General features: G+C 37.0%; 1 protein-coding gene across 8 annotated transcripts in view; it reads left to right on the top strand.

Moving 5' to 3' along the window:
- Positions 1–12500, top strand: part of LOC135213590 (kinesin-like protein KIF13A) — a 590763-nt gene that overhangs the window by 367744 nt on the left and 210519 nt on the right. The window contains exon 1 of one of the 8 annotated variants that reach the window (XM_064247597.1): positions 185–203. The exons of the other annotated variants lie outside the window; for them this stretch is intronic. The gene's annotated coding sequence lies outside the window, so the exon portion shown is untranslated. Of the gene's footprint in view, positions 1–184; positions 204–12500 lie in introns of those variants that run through there. 8 annotated transcript variants of the gene reach the window in all.

Genomic DNA, 12500 nt, shown 5'->3' with positions numbered 1-12500 from the left:
AGAGAGATTTAGTTTGTGTGACAGGATATTTTTTGATTTAGTTTTCTATTTTTTAAAGCAAATATAGACGCAAATGATAAGCTGCGAATAAAATTTTTAAAAATCGAATAGGGTATATAACAGGTAGATAGATAAGAACATATAGTAATGTTTACTTTTCTTATTTACAGGTAATTCGAAGGACTATGACAAAGCAGGCCAAGGTAGGAAATTACAGGCTTCAGAGGAGTAACCAACATCCATAACATCAACTACAGCTGCAATAATGATAATGATAGTCGTGGCGATTGTTAATATGATTTACAGGAATGGAAATAGTAATTGGTAAAGTGGTGATAATGATTACTGATACTACTAATGCTACTTCCAAATACAATTTTAGTAAACACTGCTAAACACAGAATTTTATGAAGAACATGACCCTCTCAAAAATCATGGGGGAACGTTCACCACATTCAATATGCATAAACTGATTGAGACATCCCTTGTAGGAGCTATTTTTGGAGGTGTGTTTTTGCCTTGTGGGCAGATTTACACCAAATACACCTTCCCGCCCGTAGTGAGGGCTCAGTGCAGACGCTTTCAACGATTTTTTTTGGCGTTTCTTTGGCCTCAGAGACTTTTTGCCTCATGATTTCCATCCATTTCATCCAGTTTGTTTTTACTCAGCTGCCCAAGCTAACCTTACGTAACTCCAGTGGTCGCTTTCTTTTTAAGTACAAACGTTTCGAGCGAGCCCTCTGACAGTCTAGGAATAGTAATAATAAAAACTTAGTGATAAATTGCCAGCTTTTCCTTCAGCATTGCAAAGGAGGCTGATGAAAGATGAAGGTGTTTTCCCTCACTGCCTCGACGACTTCGAAAGATTCGCCTCATAGAAATCGAGCAGTTGAATAACGGCCCTGGCGAAGGTCAGGAAATGAGAAAGAGGGAGGGACGGGGTTGGGTCGGTATTATATCTACACACACACACACACACACACACACACACACACACACACACACACACACACACACACACATATTCTAAATCAACTCTCACATCCATATTCAATATATAGGCTATATATACCTATATATAGTAGAGTGGAGGGTAATTCCCTCGTCTGTTTCTCCGTCTGTTATTTTTATCTTTAATTCAAGTTCGCCCTCTTTCGTTTATGCTCCAGTTTAAGCGGTACGAATCCCTTTTGGCTTCATTATGTGGTGGTTACTGTGAGTTATAGTTAACTGGGTTGATGCATGTTTAACAGTTTATTTATCTTTCTGTCTTCATTGTTGAACTGCTATTTTCCTTTTCTCTCCTTATACATTTGAATAGGCTTAATTTTTTTGCCTGTTTTTACTCTCTTGTCTCTATGTAAAATAAAAACCTTGCTTATTTAAATCTCAATTATGTCTGAAGTTTTAGGATCCGTACATAGACGATAAAATGATACATTAGAAAGCGGTGGTAAAAGGGCCGTATTTATGCCTAGAGGTTTAAAGAAGAACCCACTCATAGACATCGGACTGATTGTATCGGCTCGTCTGTGTATGTGCTTGTTTGTTGCCTGCATAAAACCTCATTCAGCTCTTGAAGTCAGAATCAGACCACATTTCTTGGAAACGGCCCATTTGCCAATCAGAGATCTCAGTTGGAGTTTCGTCTCCTTTGATCCATCTCGAATCATTTCCTGCGTTGTGTTCGAAACAAGAACTATTCCTCCAGAACTCTCTCTCTCTCTCTCTCTCTCTCTCTCTCTCTCTCTCTAACTTCGGTGGATGTTCGGGGGGAAATTAGAAGATAACGGAACTTTATTTCCCTTTTTGCTTCTGAAATCCATCCGGAAACTCAAATAGAAACTTCTTTGAAAGACGGTTGGAATTGAATAATACCCCCCCCCCCCCCCCCCCCTTTCTCTCTCTCTCTCTCTCTCTCTCTCTCTCTCCCCTCGCAACCTCTCCCTCTCCCATTTTATGTAAGTTTGAAGTTTTTTGAAGGCGTCGGGTCTAGCCTGATTGGATTGATGAGGGAGAGAGAGAAGCTTTCGATATACTTTTGTGGATCTTAAGGTTGTTAGCACAGGAATAATGTTAATGGGTCTTCCACAGATTCCAGGAGAATTTTTGAAAGATTTTGCTGCAAAGACCAAAACTCGGTGGTAATTTATATAAATTCCGAGGTAGAGCGAATTAGATATTAAAGGACATTTGTAGCTCGAATGATATATATATATTATATATATATATATATTAGATATATATATATATATATATATATAAGATATATATATATATAGTATAATTTAATACAGTCCATCCTTTTCTGAGATTGGAAAGCTCTATCAATATTTACAGAGACTTTGCATCGTTCTTGCTTCCCTTATCACTTTCTACAGCTTTCTTTGGATGTGTTAATGATTGGTTTTTCCGTTAAACTCGCAAAAGGAAGTGGTTCCCGAGAAAAGAGAGGATTATTTGAAGCCACTGCCCCTTTCTTACATTAAGCTGTAGAATGTGGATGAACCCTTCCACAGAAAACTTCCGTAGCATCCTTTGCTTCATGCATCTTAACGAAAGGTTCAAATGCAGCACATCAAAAACCCCAACGAAAGCTTCATTATTCACTAGTTGAAAGACACACACTAGTATAATATATATATATATATGTGTGTGTGTATGTGTGTAATGTATATGGATTATACATTCTCATATCTGTGTGTGCATCCATGTCTGTACAGATAGAGTATGTATGTGTGTATACATTCTATGCAGACACCATAAATATAACTTCACACTCACACATACTTATGTATGTATGTGTCTGTGATTTAATTTCATTAGTATGTAAGCAGTCTTGGCAACTTGTAGAGAAAGTCCGAGAGCGCGTCAGTCATTCTCGCCGCCATCGACAGCATCCTCGGAGGGGAGAGGGATCTTTGATGCTGTACGCAACTTCCCCGCTCCGTCTCGGGAGCTTAATGATGCCAGCCAGCTTTTGTGTTATTGTTTGGACGACTCATGAAGTGAGTCTCTTCCCTTCTTCCTCCTACCTTACAACTGCTTTTTTTTTTCTTTCTTTTTCCACTCTTCCTCCTTTTTCTCATTTTTCTCCTCCCCTCTCTCCTCCTCTGCTTCATTTAAAATCTCCAACGTACTTGGCATTCCTCCTCTCCCGTCCACCACTCTTCTTCCTCCTTTCTTTCGTATCCTCTCCTCGCATTCTTCTTCTTCTTCCTTATCTTCCATACTCTTCCTCCATCTTTCCTTTCTCCTCCTCCTCCTCCTCATCCTCCTCTTCCTGTGGTACTGCGGTTAGCGCGGAATGTGGATATTTTTTTCTTTTTAATGGAGGAGGGAGATAGCCAGCGGTAGGGGGTGAGAGTGCCTCGTGTTTGGTGGTGGTAGTGGTGGTTGGGGAGGGGGGGATGGAGGGGGTGGAGGAGGAGAGGGATTGGGTTTTGAATGCCTGCAACAAGAGATTGCAAAGGCTTAAAGCGGATAGCAGCTATTTGCGTAGCTCAACAATAGTGTGCAATAGCCATTTTTTGTTTTATTTTAAATTCTCTCTCTCTCAATTTTTTTCCATTGGCGGGGCAATTACCAGCCAATTTTTATTTTATTTTTTTTTTCTCGGCGCTGATTGTTTGAAAGAGGAGACAGTTTTGGTTATTTTTTTAGCCTAATTGTTTGTCTACGTAATTTATGTTTTTCATTGCAGTGGAAAGTGGGTTGAATCTGTACAACAATATAAGCTTGCGACTTTTTGCGGGTACGTTTTGTTTATAGAAATTTTATGCTTTTTATTTGTTTATCATTTCATATACAACTTTTATATATAGATATAATATATATATATATATATCTATATATCTATATATATATTATATATATATATATATTATATATATATTATATTTGTATTTCTGGTTTAGGTCTTACGTTGTTGGTATAGAGTTTAGGAACACGGAAACATGTGAGGAACTCTTAGGTTTTTGTAGAGTAGTAAATGAAAAGATAGTGAAGTGAAGTAGCACTGATATTGTACTTCCGATATGGATTGGAGGAATGAATTAATGTGTAATAAATAATCATCGTTTTGATTTATTTTGCATCAGTTGTTTCTCCTTGTAATCATCGCAGTTTTGCCATATACACGCATTCGTGGGGCTGTCATCCGACAGGGGACTTCACTCTTCGTGTTTACTCTTTGTATCCATGAGCATTCGTGACTTCCCTTCCCACGTGGTCGTAGGGTTTCCGAGGTCACGGGGTTCTCCAGAAGCGGCCGGGCCAAGTTCTGTGTGGCGTTGAGTGGAAATGTCTATCGCTTCCTAGGCGGGATGGAGCAGCGCTTCCTCCCTCGGGCACTTCGCGTGAACTGCATTCTCAATGAGAGAGAGAGAGAGAGAGAGAGAGAGAGAGAGAGAGAGAGAGAGAGTGATATTCTGGTGGTGTGGATGGGAATAAGTGAGTATTTTTACATTTTTATTTCCTTTCATTTCAGTAGGAGAAACTGTAAAAGTATTGGTGCAATATTCGATGCTTCTCACATTTTAAATATATCAAGGGAGGTTTGTTTTGAAGAATCTTCGGTCTTATAAATAAAAAGTTATGTTAATGATTTTTTTTGAAAGTTGGAGAATAGACGGAGATAAAAGTAACGTCAGATTAGTGTTATTCATCTGCAAAATGTTTTGGAGAAAATATGAATATATGCCTATCACTGCCTAACGAACTAGCCAAGGAAAGCAATTTTTGAAGTCTTTTAGATTTAAAGCCGGAGTGGTCTACGTTTCCTTCTAAAATGTGGCTTACGAGAATATCCCATCCATCCCCTTACCCGCGGGTGTTTCTTGATTTTGCCTCCTTCTAGGTATAGGCTTTGTGGCCTGCCTTCACTTGTTTGACTGCTGGTTTTATTCTATCGTATTGACGATGGTCAGAATTGAAGAAGAACTTTATATTGGAATCAGAATTCCAGCAGAAACAGCAATTGATTTGTGACGTCCTTATCGAAATGACAAAAGGAATGAATTCGAGGAAATTAATGAGAAAATTCATCATCATAGTTTCTAACACTGAGCCTTGGTGGAAATCCACGTCTCGTGTCTTTCTTTCACGTGCTTTCCCTGCCACAAGTATCCACTAGTTACCAGGCTCCTTCCTCATAATTATCATCCCAGTAGGTCTGGGTCTTCTAACTTTTCATGGGCTCAGCGTAGCCCAGCAAACACCATTACGTACTGTTCTCCCTGGGGTGGTGAGAAGGACATGTCCAAGCTATCTCCATTTCCCCTTCATCATTGTCTCGTCTGCATGTGGTGCTTCTTCAATAAACCTTAAGGTATCATTTCTTTCTCTGTCTTTCCATTTGAGTCCTAATATTCTTAACGTTCTAGTCCCAAACCAACAAAATGTGGACAGTTTCATTGTGATGCCATGATGTGTCATTACTTGTCCGTGTTTCAATAATAATGGATAGTCTTATCTTGTCATGTAGTTTGTCAGTTACATTTCCAAATTTTATTCAGTTTGCCCATTCTGTGATCTGCATTTATCAGTGTATCACAAGAATTCCATCTCAAAAGGGCTTGTGTTGAGTAGTATAGTTTTCTTAAGCTTTGGAGGGACTGAACTCCAGTTATAAGTTCTCCGTTCTCCATTTAGTGTTATTTGATTCCCATGCGCAGACTCGTCTTTCAATATTTCTATTTAACTTGGTCTTATTTTGAACTTTATCTCTCTACATATGTGATGCATTCTGTTACGCAAGCCTGGTAAATCATGTGGTATTTTGCTTATTAAGATGGCATCACTTGCGTATTCTGAGTAGGAAAGTTTCCATCGTTACACCAGTCTAAATTTTCTATTCAATTTCAGACCACTTTTTCTTTATAAAACTCATGATAGGGGCAAACAGCAAAGGTGATACACATTCCCCTGCAGTATCAATTATTTGCTATTAAATCTTGACAATGCTCCACCAACATGAACTTTGACAATCAACTTTCTTAATAATCAATAAAAGTCAGAAAGGGGGTTTTCAATCCCAAAAAGGGGATACATAAATTCTGCACTTTGATGCACAATGTGTCATAACATTGATTTGGGAAACTTCTACTTTTTCTGAAATAAGCTTTTTCATCTGTAAGCATTTTGACAATTTCACTTTTTAGTGAACTGTGGTTGAGCACACTGAAAATTGCCAGCAAGTCATAAGAAAAGGAGTGTGGTTGTATGGAAATATTGTTATGGCGCATGTGTATTATAATGGTTTTTATGTATAAGGACATCATGTATATAGGATAAGCCATGATTTACCTATTCCTAAGTATTTAAAATTTTGGCTAAGAGAGAGAGATTTTTTTTTTTTTTTTTGGGGGGGGGGATGGGAGTTAGACGCACCGTAGAAATTTAAGAACAGAGCCCATAAATATGTGTGCTTAGAATCTGCTGGTCACATCCATCAGAAGTCATAATCATAATGACCTATGTGTGTATGCATGTGTGTGTCTGTTTGACAGAGAGAGAGAGAGAGACGAGGGAGAGAGAGACGAGTAGAGAGACGGGAGAGGAGAGAGAGCGAGAGAGAGATTGACCCGAGAGAGAGAGAGATTAACTTTCCGATACGATCATCCCAGGAGAGAAGTAAATTGAGAGGAAAATTTCCTGCCACAATACTTCACCTTTGACTTCTTTCGAAACTCGAAAGGATTCTTCTTCTGTCATAAAAAACGTATTACTTTCTTTTTATGAACCCCCTGGGAAACTTGGTATGTTGACCAGTTTTCTTTCTTATACCATTTTTATAGGCGAGAAATGGGAAAAGTTTCCAGAAGTCTGTTCGTGTTTTAAGCTTATTCACCCTAAGTCCTCCTACAATTCTTGATGATAATCCTGATATCTTGTGGCTGTAATATATTATATATATATATATATATATATATATATATATATATATATATATATATATATATATATATATATATGTGTGTGTGTGTGTGTGTGTGTGTGTGTGTGTGTGTGTGTGTGTGTGTGTGTGTATATATATATATTATATATATATATATATATATATATATATATATATATATGCACACACAATGTGTATGTGAGTGGTCGCATAGCATGAACTGTAGTTTTGGAAATTAATTAAATTCTCTATGTTAATGAGACCAGAGCTATTGATGACTTCTGCTGTATTGTTTGTAATTTCGTTAAAAATAATCTTATCTTACAATATCTGCGTCAGTGATGAAAACAAATAAATTTATTCTAACGTACTTAGCATAAGGTTAGGTATACTCATAGGTACATTATATGCCATCTGATGGTTCCCTTTTTTTTAATGATAGTTTTCGTTGAAACAACCGGGGACGTCACCTGCAGACTGTATGGAATACTTTCTTAGGGTTAATTTCGCCTTGTCTTTGGTTTAAAATCGATGTATTGAATTTGTATCTCAGTTATCATTAGCGAACACTGTCCCTCTTTATTTTTGATGATTTTATTATATTTTTAACTCTTATATGATTCGAACAGAACGAAAGAGACTGCAACTTCATACAGCCCTGTTTTGGGAGCAGTATGACGTTGCTTAAACTTGCGTGTTTTTTTTTTTTTTTTTCATGCGAGCCATCGTCCTTTGGAAGGAAGTTCACGACTTCTGACCTCTCTTATTGGGTATGTGCTCATTGTGACGAATAATAAAGGATTCACGAAGGAGATGAATTGGGAATAAAAGCAATAGTTTCCGGGGCAATGATGCCTCCTCAAAGTTTTTCCATGAATATCTTCCCCTGTTATCCGGGGCACTTCTCGTCGCATCTTCCTGCAGTTTTTACGGCGTCGTTATCTACAGTTTCGTTCCAAAATGAGTTTGGGCGAAGTTGGCTTTTCTTAATAACGAAAGATGATATGGCTATTTCCTCTTCTTCTTCTTCTTCCTCCACTCCCCGTCTTCCATCTCCTTATCTTTCCTCTACTACTGTCCCGTCTCCTCATCTCCTTTTTGGTCATCCCCTCCACCTTCCTCCCCCTCTCCCTCAGTCTTCTTTTTTTTTTCCATTATCTCTGTACTCTTTTCTCCTTTCCCTCTTCCCCCTTCATATCACACACACCCGCCTTCCTTCTTTTCTTACACTTCTCACGTTCTTATTTGTTTCCGTCTTTTCCATTTCCCCTCCTCTCTTATATTTTCTCTTCCTCCTTTTATTTTATCTTTCCCATCGCTCCCTCTCACCACAGGGCCTCTTTCCTCCGCCAGTGTTCCACTGCCTTGGTGTTATGAAGCATAAAGGCTTTAATTAACTGGTCATTAAGATTAAATGGACAATTTATGATGGGATGTTTCTGGATCCTATCTAGGGGGGGGGGGGGGGGGGGGGGGGGGGGGGGGGGGGAATAATGTGGGTGTGGTGGGGTGTTGTGTATCAACATTTGGAAAGTGCGAATTAGATTGTGGTTTGTAATTATTTGTAGTTATCTTCAAGAAATGCGAGAGATATATTTGTGTGTGTGTGTGTGTGTGTTTTCGGGGGGGTGGGGGGTTGGGGGAATGGTGGCAAAGTTGCCGTATATAATTTATTGTTTGTTTCGATCCAGGTGCATTAATGTTATTGAAAGTAAGTTTAATAGGTGATTTTTTTTTCATTTTATCGTTTTAATGTATCGTAACGCAACGTATGAGATTCCTAAATTCATCTTATTGTTTTTATTATCCGTTTAATTAAGAATTTTATTGCTTGTTTTGATGAAGGTGTTTAAATTTTGAAATTAAAAGACTTGCGGTAATTAGCTCTTTTATGTATTTTTTCATTAACCTTGTGATTATCTGTAATTATGAACTCTAAAGTGTATATTTACAAGTCACTGAAGCAATGGATATTCTTAGGATATTTCCATTTACATGTTTTGCATATTTTTCAATAACTTTGAGGAGATTTAACACTGAGTTTTTACAAACTTTGTATAGCCTTCAATTAGCTGTAGCAAAGCCTGATATTTTAGCAATCTTTTCTGTATTTTAATTTCCCTTAAAATCATTCAGATTGGCAGTACTGGCATTTATCCGATCTTTTGTCCATGGATACAGAATTTTTACGAATCTATAAAAGATTCTGAAGACCGGCAATATTGCAATATTTTATGCATGTAAGCATCGCAAGACGTCAAATATGAACGAGATTTTAAAAAGACTTACATGTTTTATACGTGGTTATAAATGAAAGATTCTTATTAAAGCTAATACTATCGCGATATTTTGTGCTTATTATCGTAGTTTCACAATATTCAATGACGTTAACTCGACTTACTGTGCTTGCTAACGTAGCTTCTTGCATATCCTTTAATTAAAGATTCTCGGGGTCCAGTAATAACGGAATCGTTTTTGTGTGTATTTTTACTCGTCCTGGAAGTAATTCAGACATCAATTTTCTCCCCCGAAAATTACGGAAAGTTAGGGGGAGAGAGAGATTCGGTTAATTAACGCATTCCATTCCAGCCTCGGAAGGGTGGATGAGCGCGCACGACTAATTATGCATCATTCTGGGTCCATGTACTTTGTGAAAATCTTTATACTTTGGGGACTGGCGATTCTCTGTAAACTATGCCAGATAGCGGGTTTGTTGCATCGTTCAAGACGTTTCTTATTATTATTATTATTATTTTGTCTATCACAATCATCCTATTCGACTGGGTGGTTATAGTGTGGGGTTCTGGGTTGCATCGTGCCTCCTTAGAAATCCATCATTTTTCTTACTTTGTGTGCTCTTTCTAGTAGCACACTCTTCTGCATGAGTCCCGGAGCTACTTCTGCATCTAGTTTTTCCAGGTTCCTTTTCAGGGATTTTGGGATCGTACTTAGTGTTCTTATAATTATGGGTACAATTTCCAATGGCATATCCCATATCCTTATTTCTATCATCAGGTCTTGATGCTTATCCATTTTTTCTCTTTCTTTCTTTCTCATCTACTCTGGTGCCCCATGGTATTGATTTTGTTAACTTCACGTCTGGTCTATTTGCACGTATCACCCTATCTATTCTGATAACAGTCCCAGAGGATCTTTTTCTGGTCGTTTTCTATCACTCACTTAGGCTGGTGTTCGTACCACGTATTACTGCAGGCTAGCTGGTGTTTCTTGTGCAGGCTTCAGCTGAAGGCTTTTGCTACAGAGTCATACCTCTTTTTGTGCTGGTTCCGTGCAAGTGCCGGACATTCGCTTCCTATATTCTTTATTGTCTCGTTTTTCATATTGCACTTCTATATCTGGTTCATAGGGCCTGATCTTGTGCCGCTGTTAACATTCCTTCTGTTTCCTTCTTGAGTTCTCCCCTCTGTAGCTATAGCTATGTTTCATCTCTGGCCAGTTCCTTAGGCTGTCTCATGTACTGCCGTGCATTGGTTTGTTGTGCCATTCCCCTGTTCTGTTTTTCATTCTCCTGTCTCTGTATATATCTGGGTCTTCGTCTACTGTTATCAATCGTTCTTCCCAGGCACTCCTTAGCCACAAGTCATCACTGGTTGTCAAATATTATTATTATTTTTTATATATTTATTTTTTTTTGTCTATCACAGTCATCCTATTCGACTGGATGAGTGTTATTTGTGTGTGTGTGTGTGTGTGTGTCCTGCCTCCTTAGAAGTTCACCACTTTTCTCACTATGTATGCTCCTAGAAACAGCTGAAAGTCGCTATAACTAGCCCAGAATGGTTCTCTGTTAAAGCATAACTTGGCGAAATAAAAACTTACAGTACTCCTGTTCAGATATGACATGCTTAGTTCGGTGTGCAGTTCACTAAGCTGGAGACGTGCTCATTGTCATTAGTATATTTAGTCATGCACATTAAATTAGAATTTAGGAATAAGAGAAATTGAAAACTTTTTTTTTTATTGCGTGAATAGGAATTTTGAACAAGTTTATTTTGTGTTAAGAGAACTTTAAAAATAATTTCATTATAAATAAGGATATAGGATATAAAGAAAGCGAAGACAGTTTTAAATTGTTTGATAGTAGTCTCGAACATAATGTTTTATATTTTGATTCATGTGAACTTTACAAATAATTTATAAAAATCGTTTTGAAAACTGCTGTTGATAGGGATACACGTTATAGGAAAAATTACCAATCTTGTGTATAGTATGTAAGCTCAATTTATAATAATAGATTAATAATGGGAAGAGGAAGTCTACGGTTACCGATCTCCCGCTTTCGTGATCCTAGTTTCGAGTTTTGGAAAATTATGGCCTGAAAGGCGACAATATGGCAAACTGTAATATATCGCACGAAATTCATTGTGCGTTATTGCAATGGTCGACCTGTCTGCAGGTGGCTGAGTGCAGCCGTTTGTAAAGAGAACCTGGCCATGCAGACACACGTGGACTTTCTCGATTTTATTTTAGACTGTTCACATGAAATAGGGATAAGAAAATGCAAACAGCAACTAACCAGTACGGTAACATTAACAGAGAGAGAGAGAGGGAAAGAGAGAGAGAGAGAGGGAGAGAGAGAGAGAGAGAGATGGAGGAGAGAGAGAGAGAGAGAGAGGAGAGAGAGAGAGAGAAACGGTCTTTTGAGGGTGTGATGCACTTGTTTTTCAGGTCTCTAAATGGAATGAGAGTTGCAGTATATGTATATTCATATACACTCGTGTATATATAAATATATGATATATATATATATATATATATATATATATATATATAAATATATATCTATATATTATATATGTGTGTGTATGTATGTATGGCTGTATGACTGTATGTATGTATATATATACTATATATATCATATATATATCATATATATTATATATATATATATATATATATATATATAATATATATATATATTTGTTTTAAAGTACCATCCACAACTCTATAGAAAATCTTGAATGCCTCGCATGGTACTACTAGTTCGCTGTTATGAAAGGAATCTTCGCAATCCGATGAGTTAAGCAACGAAGTTACTTCTTGTCCACAGAAAAAAGGACCAGGCTTTTCAAAGTTTAAGCTATGTAAAAAAAACTAAAGTTTAAGCTATGTCAATACTAAAGCTAAAGTTTAACTATGTAAAAAAACTAAACTAAAGTTTAAGCTATGTCAATAAAAAAAACTAAAGTTTAAGCTATGTAACAAAGTTTAGCTATGCTACTAAAGTAAGCTAGTAGTAAAATTTGCTACTAAAGTTAAGCTATGTAACTAGTAAGCTAGTAACTAAAGTTTAAGCTATGTAACTAAAGTTTAAGCTATGTAAATTTGCTATGTAAAAAACTAAAGTTTAACTATGCTACTAAAGTTTAAGCTATGAAAAAACTAAAGTTTAAGCTAGTAAAAAACTAAAGTTTAAGCTATGTAAAAATAAACTAAGTTTAAGCTATGTAAAAACTAAAAAGTTTTTAAGCTATGTCCAATCCTAAAGTTTTAAGCTATGTCAATACTAAAGTTTAAGCTATGTTTAATGAAAAACTAGTTTAAGCTATGGTTTCAATACTAGTTTTAAGCTAAATGTTTA

Source organism: Macrobrachium nipponense, chromosome 43 (genome assembly GCF_015104395.2).
Source record: "Macrobrachium nipponense isolate FS-2020 chromosome 43, ASM1510439v2, whole genome shotgun sequence".
In the NCBI taxonomy this organism is placed as follows: Eukaryota; Metazoa; Arthropoda; class Malacostraca; order Decapoda; family Palaemonidae; genus Macrobrachium; species Macrobrachium nipponense.
This window is presented reverse-complemented; position numbering and strand designations above follow the sequence as displayed.